The sequence below is a fragment of the Gouania willdenowi genome, chromosome 5 (assembly GCF_900634775.1).
Source record: "Gouania willdenowi chromosome 5, fGouWil2.1, whole genome shotgun sequence".
Lineage (NCBI taxonomy): Eukaryota > Metazoa > Chordata > Actinopteri > Blenniiformes > Gobiesocidae > Gouania > Gouania willdenowi.
The window spans coordinates 33,402,477-33,416,124 of NC_041048.1; the positions used below are offsets into that span (position 1 = coordinate 33,402,477).

General features: G+C 36.6%; 1 protein-coding gene across 10 annotated transcripts in view; it reads left to right on the plus strand.

Moving 5' to 3' along the window:
* The first annotated feature begins 1,288 nt into the window (after positions 1–1,288).
* The window catches only part of foxp1b (forkhead box P1b), a 288,207-nt gene continuing 275,847 nt past the window's right edge, over positions 1,289–13,648 (plus strand). For 3 of the 10 annotated variants that reach the window (XM_028448132.1, XM_028448141.1, XM_028448135.1), the window contains exons 1-2: positions 1,299–1,524; positions 8,807–8,871. The gene's annotated coding sequence lies outside the window, so the exon portion shown is untranslated. Of the gene's footprint in view, positions 1,525–1,646; positions 1,794–8,806; positions 8,872–8,900; positions 8,920–13,648 lie in introns of those variants that run through there. The other 7 variants (XM_028448140.1, XM_028448142.1, XM_028448133.1 and 4 more) reach the window with 5 other exon arrangements.

Genomic DNA, 13,648 nt, shown 5'->3' on the forward strand with positions numbered 1-13,648 from the left:
TTTGTGTTGAGAAGCACCCTGTGTTGCATCAATGTATGATTGAATAAAAGTGTTTCATTTAATCTGACAGATTAGATAATTGTTTGTTAATGTGTCTAAACTATAATGGTATTAAAAAAAAAAAAAAATTCTGGTTCTGACATTCGTTCAAAGTATTTTATTTATTTTACAGTGGCAGGGCCCAGCCAGAGGGTGGCGCTCTCTACCCAGTTAACTCTGTAAATGAACAGCAGAAGTCAGCACTCTGACATTGGGATAAAAACTTGTTGATCCTTCTTGAAAGAAGATTTTCTTACAAAAGAAGCAGCTTAAATATAAAATCTAAATAAAGAAATGTGTATTATATTAAAACCTTTTAGGCTTTTGCTTTACAGTCAATACAATTGTAGAACTAAGAGTAATAAATGCACTCAGCCATTTGCATTGAGGCCTATTTTTGTTACATAATTATTTAAATGTGGTGAAATGTCAATTCCAAATGTTAAGTGAAGTTCTGTTCAGCTCCTTTTGCGTCTTTCAAACTTTCGTCCTACTTTATAAAAGTTTTCAGTTTACCACAATATCAAAGAACAACATCATGGTTTCAAAAACCAACACAAGTTCCTCTTTCAGGGTTTAAACCACCTACGGTGGAAAATACAAGATAAATATATTGTAATACTTGCTTGAAGGCTTTTGGACACGAGTGGTATTAAATTTACCTGGCTACAAAATCCAAAAGCGTTATACTGCGGACAGAAATAATAATCTTTTCCTTGTGTGTGTGTGTGTATATATATATATTGACTAAGGTTAAATACAGTATATAGGTATACAGCATAGTATAATAGACTTACTGTAGGATTTTACTAACTCCTCTGTACTGTTTAAAAAATATTTCAACGTTTGACTTTATTAAGTTGAGTTGTTTTTTGTTTTGCAGTTGTGGCACAAAAACATTTAGATATTTCACAAATTCGACTTTATTGCCATCTTCACCAACTTTTTTTTTCTTAGAAAGAGAGATTGGACTACTGTTGGTCCGCATGTCACACGTTTGACACCATGAAGAGGAGGGCTTTGATACACAATTTAAAAAAGAAGTGACGGGGGAAAAAAAAAAAAAGAGTTCAATGTGAGTCACTTGAAATTAGTCAGCAGAGATTTTAGGTGTTCTGACAGCCCCCACCCTCTCACACTTTAGTGCTAAAACTAATGCATATCATTACGTTGCCCACTCCTGAAACAACCGATTTGTGGCTGTTTGTGTTGCAGGACCAGCACTGCCTGATATATAATGAACCCTGTTTACCCACAGCAGGTGGATATGACGTCACGGACTTGGAACATCAAAACAACAACACCACCACATCCAAATCCGCGATTCTTCCCCTTTTTCCCTGCTTTTTTCCCCTCGCCGTGTTAAAGAATCTAATAAGAACATTAAGAGCGGGAGCCAGTGCCCTTTTTCTCCCTCTTTTCCTCTCCGGTGCGAGGCACACACAGAGGGAACTCAGCGTTTCTCGCTTTGTTTCGACGCTTTCGGTAAGACGGTCTTTCTTTCCTCATTGTAGATAAGTTAGTGAGTTTGTCCCTCCACCTCCTCCTCCTCCACCACCCGCAGCAGCTCCAGCCGCGGCTTCACCACCTCACCGCTAAACGTAGGCAGCGGGCGGAGGAATACCAACTCTCGGTGTTTACGGGCTTCATTTGTTGTCGGTGGTGGCAAACACGGGCTCGCGTGCACGGGTTAGTTCCCCTCCGCGTGCGCCCGTCCGCAGACGTAGAGCGTGCTTTCCCCCCCTCACGCAGCGGTAAGTTTCACTAACTGTGCTCGTGTTAACGTAACGTTAGCCGGCTCGTGCCTCACATACCTGCTGCTGCTGCGCTCGTGCTCTCACGCGGAGTTTTTTTTTTTTTTTTTTTGTCTCCGCGCTGTTTCTCTAACAATTAGCGAAACACCTGTGATTATAATTAAAACAGCTCGGGCTTAAAACGCGTCAAGTGTTTATCAACCTCTACTTTTTCACAACTTCTGACTAAGTCTGAGGCTCCACACGAGACAAAATGCAGGTATAGCTCTAAGAAATGTGTAAATACTTTAATACTGAGTGCTGTAAATGCTCATAAAGTGCCCTTTATCGAGGTTTGAACTTCGGAGCGCTACTTGTAAAAGTTTGAAAGTTTGGGCTGTGATTTTTTTTTTCTCTCTCATGACAATGAAGCTGCATCCCCACGTGTTATCAGAGCCACACACACACACACACACACACACATGCACGCGTATACAGAGCGGAGACAGGCATGGAAGCCACCCCGACACAAAGTGACCCGCACCGGCCCCCAGCCTCAGCTCCAGCCGCTGGAGGCGGACTTTATCCGCGCAGGCTCGTCCATCGTCTGTGGTTCAGCTTCATCAAAGCGGCTCCGTAACTTTTCAGTAACACGAACAGCAGCGCATTAATACATCAAAATAAAAGTTCAACACCAAACACGTTTCTCTGAAATTTTAACTTTTATTAAAGTATGATTTAAAGTAGACTTTCCCCTCCAAATAAAACGTTTGCTGTATGATTGATAAATAACATAGTCACTTCCTGATATTTAGGCACCACTAGGCTTTTCAAATGCAATAACTCAATATTTCTTTATTACAAATATACCCATTAGCCACTTAGCTTACATCTTTATGATAAAGATAGTATGCAAAATAATATTTCTACATAAAGTCCCTTTTTATTATTACTGTGCTATTTATTAAATAAGTGAATAGTAAAAATAGTAGTGTAGCTTGGCTAAATATTTACGATATACATGTACAGTCAAATGGCCTTCGAATTACACTCTAAACTTGTTTTAAATTATTTATTACACTCATATCTCAGTCCCCACCTTTGCTCCTTTGATAAAGTAATTTCCTTATTTTTATTGCACTGCTTTACATAGTTTTGTGTGGGAAATGTAATAATTAAATTAAATTAAAATTTTCAGAGCACGATCCCTGTAAGATCAATTATTTTAATGTAAATTATTTTGTTTTATTACAAATTGTGATACAAAGTAACTCAAATGTTTTAATATTTTTTTTATTAGTAGTTAACAATAACCACTCAAGTTTAATCCTTTGATTTGCAAGAAATGCTTTTAAGCTTTGATTTATTTGTTTTTTTCCACTTTCATATAATGTGCTCAAAAATACTGTATGTTAGACGTATTTATGATCCGGTTCAACAGGTGTGCTACATGCTAATTAATGAGTCAACGTGATTGTGCAGCTTGAAGGCATCTTCTCACACATCAAATCTAGTTGACAAACATCCTCAATAAATAACTATTTAAACGACAGTGATATCATTATAGTTGTGAACAATAAAGTGTGTATTTGTAAATCCCATATCTACAAGCACATAATGTTGCAATATTTCATACAGTACATGTTTAACTAATAATTTTTTTTAAAAATGTACAAAATGCAAACTGCAGCTTTAAAAACTCTTACTGGCAGTGTTCCCTCCTTCTTTGGATTAGTTATTGTCTGAGAGGGGGAAAAAAACGCTTTTTTTTATAGGAGAAGTAAAGTAAACAGCCTCCAACAAGCCAACCTTGACAACCCAGATTAAGGAAAACATTGGAGATCAAACAGTGGTGCTGCTGGGCTGTTGTCATGAGCTGCCTGAGAGCGAGCTGTACACTATTTGAACAGGCACTGGGGTTTGTGTGCTCGCTTTGGCACAAATGGACTATTATTACAAATGCTGACCTCGGTTTGAAGACATGCACCGGATGGAGTTTTTGTTCAACTTTGTCCCTCGTGGCCTGCAGCTTGTGACAGGACTATTACAAAATGATTCTCGTTCTTCTAACACAAAATTACTCTCTGCCCTTCTATGCTATTTCTGATGAAATGATGTGGCCAGGCATTGGGAAAATGACCAAAAGATTTGAAAATTGAGGAAGTGTAGTAGTTGTGTTGTGATGCTTCATTTATGCACCAGTCGGAGATTTTACATTATTTGAAATGCTCGGCCTCTTCAGATTAGGTTCGTTGTGGAGTTCTGAGGTTTAACTCGTAAGAAACGAATCAGTCACTCATGCTTTCAGCTTGAGAACTCCCTTTCCTGAGGGTCTCTTTCATCTGTCTGTGATGACACGTTGAAATACCCTGTACTGGTGCAGAGAGGGGCTGTGAACCACTCAATGATAAGGAGAGTTATTCCTGGGACAGTGTGGGAAAAAAAGGCTTTTCTTGTTGTTTCATTCTGATTTGTCTGAGGAGTGATGGGTGGATTAAGAACATTTGCTGTTAAATTAAATTGTGATACACCATTTAAAAAAAAAGGGCTAATTGTACACAATGATGATGTTTATTAAAGGTTTCCTGATAAAATTTTTACTTTTGATATGATACCGATAATGTAGCCTTGTGTGTTGGCTAGGGATGTAGCGATTCACCCAACTCCCGATACGATTCGATTCTCGATACTGGGTTCACGATACATTTCCTCACAATTTATTTTACAAAATGAGACTATAGACAAATGATGACTGAAAAAATATTAATTTTTTTCTTTGAAAACAACAAAGCAAATACTCTACAGTTTTCTTTTCTTTCATTGTCAAAAGAATCCCTTGATAAACTATGCAAAACAATGCAGTTTAATTAAAAATAAATTCTGAATGAAATAAATAAAGAAATAGTACCGATTCATTTAAATTCTGGCTCTACAGTAAACTATGCAAAACTGCATAATAGTTCCTTTTCTTTTTAAAAGTGCAACTGAAAATGTATTTTGTGCCTTAACAATTGGACTTTAAAACAAACCTCATATCAAAGAAATAACATAAATAAACAAACTATGGCTATTATTCTCTCTCTTGTTTCTCCCTTTCCTCTCTGTGCCCCTCTTACCTTGGATTTCACTTGTTCTTTCTATCTCACTTCTTTCATTTGTTCTTATAGAAGCCAAAATGCTTCCACACTTCTGAATTAAAACACGGTGGTGCATCCTGAATTTCAAATTCTAAATAGATGGCACCCTTTGCTGTAAAAAAACAAAAAAAAAATGTACTGTGATTCAATTTCAGAGTATCGATATGAACCGTGACACCTTTGAATCGATTTTTAACTGCCTCATGATTAATCTTCACATTCCTAGTGTTGGCCGATATCGATCCGATACAATGTCAGCACAAAACATACATACGGGTCATTCCATGTCATTCTACGCATTTCGGTTTCAAAAAATTCTGAATTTGTTTTTTTACCAAATGACCTCTGACTATTCAATAGGCACACTGTAAACTTTTAGTTTGATCGGATGAATACTTTTTGAAATATGGACAATTCAGTGAGAGGGGTTTATGTTGATTTTCGTGCTACCTTATTTTGCTTCCATTTTCTGCATCCGATATCTCAGGAACTACATCAAATGGAAACTGAAATTTGGTATAGTAATAGAGCTCCACCTACTCTCTCAGAATGTGTAAAATATCTGCTATACATCCTATCTGGTGGACATGCCAGCTCCTCAAATTTGGAAAAAAGCTTATCTGGGTTTTGGGCTTGAACATGTTCGAGCCTTCAGTAAACAACTTAGCATATGCCTCAGCTCCCTGTAATTTAATCAGCTTTGAGCTATGTACATAGACTGTTCACATCACTATTGATTAGTCACATATATGCATTGGTTCTTGGGTGAAAGTCTCCTGAAATCTGAAAAAAACAACTTTTTTTCCCACTATTTTCATTGGCTCATAACTGGATGTGGGAACGCAAGACAAAAAAAAAAAAAAAAAATTGATCTCTGTTTTAATTTATAGTATAAAGATGATTTTTTTTTGGAATATGAACATTTTTTCTTTATGTGACTACGGTACTTTTTATTTTGGACCCCAACATTAGTGCTATTTTACCACTCGCGAATATTGTAAATCCTTTACACGAGTTAATCTCTGTGTTTTATGATCAATTATTGTTTATTATTTATTATAACATACGAAAAATACCCCCCTCACTAAATTGTTCATATCTTAAAAAGTATTCATCCAATCAAACTTAAAGTTTACATTGTGCCTATTGAATTATTAAGGAACATGTGGTAAACATGTCAGAATTTTTCCAGACCAAAGTGCGGGAGATGTCCTGAAAATGTGTTGAAATGACATGGAATGAGCCGTACTTTGATTACTTATTTTTATATATTATGGAAAATGCTTGATTAAGTAATATTACTTAAGCAGAGAATAATAGTCAGCAACAGTAGGCATGACAATTCATTATTAATTGATTAATTATAGAAATGTCAACCTTAAAAAAGAATAATCTACAATTTCATTGAATGTTTAAAAGATAATTTAAGAGACCCTGTATAAAACCCTAAAGAAATCCAATAGAATCAATATACATTCTATTGGACATTTTAGATGCAGGCCCGTATATGACCCATAGATTCTTGTTTATTTCACAACAGTTACATACATGGCAGTGATGAGAGAGGAAAGCAGGACATTATTTCCTGGGTTAGTGTGTTGTGGCCCTTGTGGTGAGAGAGTGTACAGCTTCAGGTGAGCTCTCCACGACCGCCTCCCCCCGCCCCCACCCCCCGTCTCTATGGAGATGAAAGAATGCTCAGCAGAGCCATTAAGTCATGCAGCCATTAATTACAGTCTTCAGCTGTCATCTGTCGTTAGTGAAGGGAGAGACGGTGACAAAAAACGTCAGCCGGCTGCTTGTGGAGAGAAGAATCGTGTAATTACGATCAATTAAGTTGAGCTGAATAATAAAAGTGCTGCTTGTCTTCTGTTTGGTGACGATGACGCAGCTTTATACGACTGTTTTTGAACGATCGAAGTCTGAGGTATTATGGAGTTTGAGGGCTCCGTGCTGTACTAAATACCTGATAATGTTGTTCAAAATGCAACATATTTTTAATGCATGAGCGCCGGCATAAAATGTAGACAGCCTTGAAACGTCAAGTGTTTCTTTCCAAATATATAAAGGGAATTAGATTTGAAGAAAAATATAGTTTGAAAACATTAATTTTAATTTGTTACAACAAGCTGGTTTTACTGAAGCTGTGGGGATTTTATCAAAGATGACTCTATATTAAATAGAATCAAATGTTGCAATATATTCAAACAATTGCTAAATTTGCCATGATATGTGTTGTTGGAAGAGTGGGATATATTTCTATAATTTATAACTTATATAAAGTCTGAGGTTTTGTGTGTTGTGGGTGTGTATTTCTACTGTTTTGTGGCAAAGTCAATTGTTTTTCTTTTGTAATTTCTCTCTTTAATTGTTTGACTGGTCAGTGCATGACAGAATTGCAATGTTAAGGAAAGTTGTCTTTACATTTATTTTACAATACTTTGTGTCCATTCTGTTGATCCCATACATAAGAATGTCATTAGTTGTTTGCTCATCCATAAAAAGTCAAGTATGTTGTAGTTTGAATGTCACCCTGAGCATGTATCAGCTTTAGAACAGTGTTAGAAGGATCCAGGTACACTGAAAAGAAGCATTGTTCTCAGACATGGGGGGTTGAGGGGGGGCTGGATAAAAGTGTCAGCTGTCTGGCCAAAACCTCCACACCTGTTTCTACCAGTTGATCCTGTGCTCTGGTGTTTTAAAGAAAAATATATTTAACTTTTTTCCAGTTTTAACATTCGAATTTGAATTCCTGATGAATGTCTAAAAATCATTTTGACAGATATTTATTTAAAGCTACTTTTCAGTTTTTCCTCAAGGGTTTCAACCTTAGGGAGCACCGACACCTTTATAATATTACCACCAAAAAAAAAAAAAAACAATCAAAAACTAAGTATTTGATTATATCGCGCTGCATCTAAAATCTGTGACATAATGATAAAATGTTTTTTATTGAATTTATCAAGATTATTATTCATGTTCAGGGTCCTCTAACTTAAATTTTCCCTTTTAGTTACATTTTATTCAGTTTTTCTCATATCTACTGTTGCTGGCTGTTTTTATGTTTGAGTAATATCACTTGATCAAGCTTTTTTCAACATTCCACACTACAAAATAAGTAATAAAAGAATGTATGATTAATGCTGATTTTGGGGCTGAACGATTTTGGAAAATAATTTGATTGCAATTTTTTTCCTCAGTATCACGATTGTGATTTAATATGCAATTATTTTTTTTCAAGGTCCTCTTGTCATGTATTTTTCAATGAACACAAGCAATAAATCAATCTGTTTCATAATAAACAATTTCAGATTTATTTAAACTTTAAATAAATATAAAATATACATTTTAAAGCACAAATTACAACAATAAAGCTAACAAATCTCTAGTTTTACCTTTTCAATATATCTATCGAACTTCACGTTTCATGAAACATGTTGACATGTGGACTGCACTTCTTAAACACTCTGAACTTAACAGGACAGGACAAGACAGGACAAGAAAAAAGAAAAATTGCAGATCGTGATAATATTGCAAATGCAATTAATCTTTCAGCCCTAGCTGATATCGTATTGGATCGACCAACACACAAGGCTACAGTATAGTTATCGTATCAGAAGTAAAAGAGCTGTATCGGGACACCCCTAGAAGAATGAATAAAAAGTAATCATGTAGTACATAAGATAGAAATATGTATCTGCAATGTGTGTGTGCGTACACTTTGAAGCAGAACTACTTTACAGAGATTTTTTTTAAACTTCTGTGTTATATATTTGCCCTATGTTTATTTTAAGATTCTGAACATGATCATGTGTGGCCAATGATTTCCTTACCCTACGCTTGGGTTTTAGCTGACAAATCTTGAGACGCTCATTTGCTATTTTCTTGTCATTCCAGACTAGAGCGCTATGGAGAGGAAGTGACACCACGCCAAGCCACGACTGAGCGCTTACGTCACAACTGTAAGTGACTGTGAACAACACACGTTAAGCTTGAAATTCAAAGAGAAGGTAACTTTGTGCTGGTGACGTTTTTTTTCTGCATTTTGGAACATCTATGTTGTTTCAGAAGGAAAACATTTGTTCAACTTTTGAGTCTTTTTAACAGTCAGTGTCAGATAAGTTGGATCCTGACCTGAAATCATCGGTCACTCAACAGCTTGGTTACATCTATGAGGTAATTTCCTCATCTGCTATTTGTAAGGCTTCAGTTTCTGTGGTTGAAACTTCAGCTACTCTTTCTATTTTTAAAGGCTGGCCTTAAATAAAAGCAGATATCACCGTTTTTGTCCTAAACAAAATGAAATAAACACGTCAATGTTAAAAAGAAATATTGCTACCAGGGTTAGGGTTGATTTTAATTGTAATCGCGTAGGTGATAAAATTTGGTGTAATTATAATTTAAATTGTAATTGAAAAAATCTTTTGCTGTTGGAATCATATTTGAAATGTAAATTAGTTCAGATAATTGAATTTGAAATTGTAATTTTATGGAATTTCATAGAAATTCTACAAAAATTGTTCATTAATTTACAATTTCATTAAAATACAAAACTGGGAATATATGTTATATTTCTGAATTGCACATACATAGTTAACAATTATTAAAATTAGTTTTGTATCAACTTTTTCCACTACCTGTCAGTTCTCTCTTCAGGATCATTTTACCATTAAAGGAATTGAAATTGAGGTCTATGCTTACCCACACCAAAAATATTAAAACTAATATTTTCTTTAATAAGGAAGCCTAACAAGGTAACCAAGAGATGAAAAACAAATTAGATGATAGATACTATTTTTTAGTGTATTTTACAGCTGATTTAAGACAGGGGTCACACTGACCCGTTATAATAAGAGATGCTAACAGAAAGCTAATGCATGACAAAGGTTAAGTTCTATGGGGTTATTTATCAAAGGATCAGTAATCGTGATTAATTGTAATTGAACTTTAGTAATTGAGAATGTAAACATAATTGACTTTCAGGGGGAAAATAATTGTGATTTTTATTTGTAATTGGAAAAAATGTTGGTCAATGTCATTACAATTGAGTTCTAATAGAACATTTATAATTAAAGATGTAATTGTAATTGAAAAATGTAATTAACCCCAATCCTGAGATGTAAGGATTTTCAGATGTCACTTCTCCTCCTCCAGTGAGTGCAGTGTGCATCGCAGTTTAAAATATGGTTGCAAAAGACATTTTAAGGGCCTCGTCCTTGACTCTGTGGCTGTGTTTTCCACTTGGCAGTTCCAGCCTAATAAGAAACATAACATGGCAGGGCCTGCTCTTCCATCATCATAGCCAGGCTGAAAGTTGGTGCGCTTTGATCACGTCTTTTGGGCGCATCACTCTGGCTTAGCCTGCTGCTCGCTATGTGATAAGCCATCAGAGCTGCACTCAGATCTGAGGCGGCGGCTCAGACCGGCTCGAGGAGAGACAGGAGAGAGACATGGAGATGAGGAGAGCGCCGCGATGCAAATTTTGTTGACAGACTGTTACCACAGCTGTTCTTTTTGGCTCTGAATTCAACAATGTCAGTGGCCCCTCTTTGCTCGTCTGTGAAGAAAAGGCCACAGTTTGGAATCAGAGTAGCCGACATTTATAATGCAGCATCCAGGGTTGGGGTCAATTGTAATCATGTAATTGATAAAAATTACAATTATGGCAAAATTGTAATTAAAAAAAACCCTGCTGTTGTTGTAATTGTAAATGAATTGTAATTGCCAATAAAAGCCTATAAAAATTGTCAATTATAATTTGAGAACCTTGGAGAACCATGTTACAGTTCTGTGGCTTACACCACATGTGTCAAACTCATGGCCTGCGGGCCAAATCCAGCCCTTTGTAGCACCCAATTGATCCACTGGAGAAAGTAAAAATGACAGCGAAATCATGAATCATTGTGTAAATGAAACTCAGCAATATTTGCAGGGGTTCACAGTTTTCCCGGTGCTTATATCGCACGATTGCAGTCATTTTTAATGTTAATTAGTTGAAAAACTCAAAATTCTTACAAAATCTTCAAATTATGACAACATTTTTTCCTTAATCAAATAGAAATTGTTCACAAAATCTAGGAAATTTAAAGTGAAGATCCTGCTGGGACTGAAATCTGTCACTTATTGCTTGGATATGGTCGGTTTCTTACTCATTGTGTATTTTATGTATACGTAGTGCAAATTAGGCACAATAATGTTGAAATTACTTGTTTTCCTACATAAAATTTGTGGCCCATTTGAGATCGAACTGCTTCATTATTGGCCACTGAACTAAAAGGAGTTTGACGCCTCTGGCCAACACATGCGTATAGTTAACTATCATTAAAATATGTTTCATGCCAAGTTTACCTGTCACTTTTCTTGAGGATAATTTTACCATTTAAAAAAAAAAATGTAATCGACGCCTATACTGACAGAAAAAAGGCTCAGATGCTCCTGCCAAAAACATTAAAAAAACCAATATTTTTATGGATTAGGAAGCCTAACAACCTGTTATCATGAGAGATGCTAACAGAATGCTAACATAAACAAGAGGAAAAATGTGTAATTGTAATTAACTTATCGGGGAAAATAGTTTATTTGTTTTTGGAAAAAATGCCAGTCACTGTAATCATAATCGAGTTGTAATTAAACATGGATAATTGAAGACGTAATTGAAATTTAAAAATGTATTTGACCCAAACCCTGGCAGCAGCCCACAACCCTCTTTGTTATGTATTTGGCCCTGCTGGCTGTTGAAGGATTTTAATTAAAGGTGCACATGCTAATTGCCTGAAAAAAGCCATGCGATTAAATCATTTTTATAAACTGTTATTCACGTATGTAAAAACCACGGTCAACAGCCACAAGTTCACTTTGAAGTCAAACACAAGCATTTTCTCCCCCTGCCTGTTCATATCGCCATTATAAAAGGCTGCTGCTAATTGACAGGTTGATGCTTGTTTATTTGATATATATTTACCAGCTGGGAGGTAATTGGAATGCCGTAATTACCCATGATGCAGTGCTGTGCTAAAGCAAAGGTGCGTGCGCTGATGAGTGGAGCACAGATGAAAGTATGCGAGGTGCAGGCTGTTTCAACTGTTGACGGCTGAGAGCGGAGGTGCTAATTGGGCTTGTGTCGCTCACACAGGCTCATTGTAGCTCATTGTTTACTGTGACCATGTAAAACAGATCAAACACGTGATACTTTTAGCCTCTGTTTTTTTTTGTTTTCTGTACGACTGTTATCAGCACATGCAAGCTGGTAATAGCAAACAATAAAAGTCGTGTGATTGCAGAGGCCTTATGGATTTGTTGTCCCCCCCCCCCTTCATGATGTAGTTCCTCCTGTGATAATGGCCTTGTTAACTGAGATTCACTACTGCTTCATTCTGAGTCCCCTGGATATTGTAGCAGAGCGTTCTTAAACTGCAGTGTTCATGGCGGTGAAGTCATACTAATGTGGTTTTTGTGAGCTATTCGTAGAAAGGTGGTGACAATATCTTCCCTCACTCCTCATGATTCAGTTGACCTGAAGCTGTGGTTGTGCTGGTGACATTAAGCTTTGTTTGCTACTCAATTTCACTATTATTACACCCAGGCATGTCTCACCCGTGGGGGATGCGACACCCGCACCTTCATAAAAACTAAAATTCATCCCCCTCACGTTTTACACAGGGATTCATTGTGGAAAACATATTGGTCTTGTTAGATTTATTGTATGGTGATCAAGCCATTCACAGCCAGCCATTTGATTAACTCATTCATTGCCAGCCATTTTCAGAGCTGCCAACCCCATATTGCCAGGCGTTTTCAATTATTTTCACTGTTTTTTTTTAAGACCCACAGAATATTTTTTCCTATGACAATCTGAAATCTAAGATTAGACTCTCTACTTTCATCAGGTAAAATTTGTTTTGTTTCTAGCAAGTTTTGATCTTCTGTAATCCGCAAGTTTCATACAAATCGCCAGTTTGTGACAAAAAGCTGAGAAAAACGGCTTTTTCTGAAAAAAACTTAGTGACTTTGAAGCTGTTTTTTTTTTTCGCTTTAGGGACACCTCAGCATTGGTTTCCTTCTATAAAACTACAAAAACAACACTGAGACCGGGCTTTTGTTGGCAAATTTGTTATTATTTTGCTATCTAGGTCAGAATTGAATGGTTTGTTACTGTATTTTGGCCTTCCTCCAAGTCTCTCCCCCCGTTAGTTCCCACACATGCAACTTCCTCCTTCTCCCTGACATGCCAAGTGTCACCGCTTGCCCCATTTTTTGATCATTTCCTCTCACCATTGCGACACTCTCAATAGTCCACTTAGTTTTCCACACGCTCTGGTCGAGTGTGAGCTGCTGGGAACTTCAGCATCAACTCTTGTTGTGCCACTTTCTGTCTCGTAGCCTCTTTTCCTTTTCCTCTGAGCTCTGCCCATTACAGGTGATCTCTCATCCAAAGGTGGGCTGCTGCCATCTACATGTCACCATTTGGTCACTACATCATGATACAAGTTTGATATTCACGGGAGACCGTCGTCACACTGTCTCCTAACAATCCTAGTCGAAAAACGCAATTTTTGGCAGTCAACGTTACTAAACCAAAAGACATCTTGGCAGTCAATGAGTTAAGCGCCGTTTCGACAAGGCAAACAAATAGTTGACAGCGATGAGTAAAGTGTAAATAAAGTGACAAAAAAAATCAGTAACAAGTGGCCAAAATGTGGCAAGAAAAGGGTGAAAAGTAACTTAAATGGGTCAAAAACA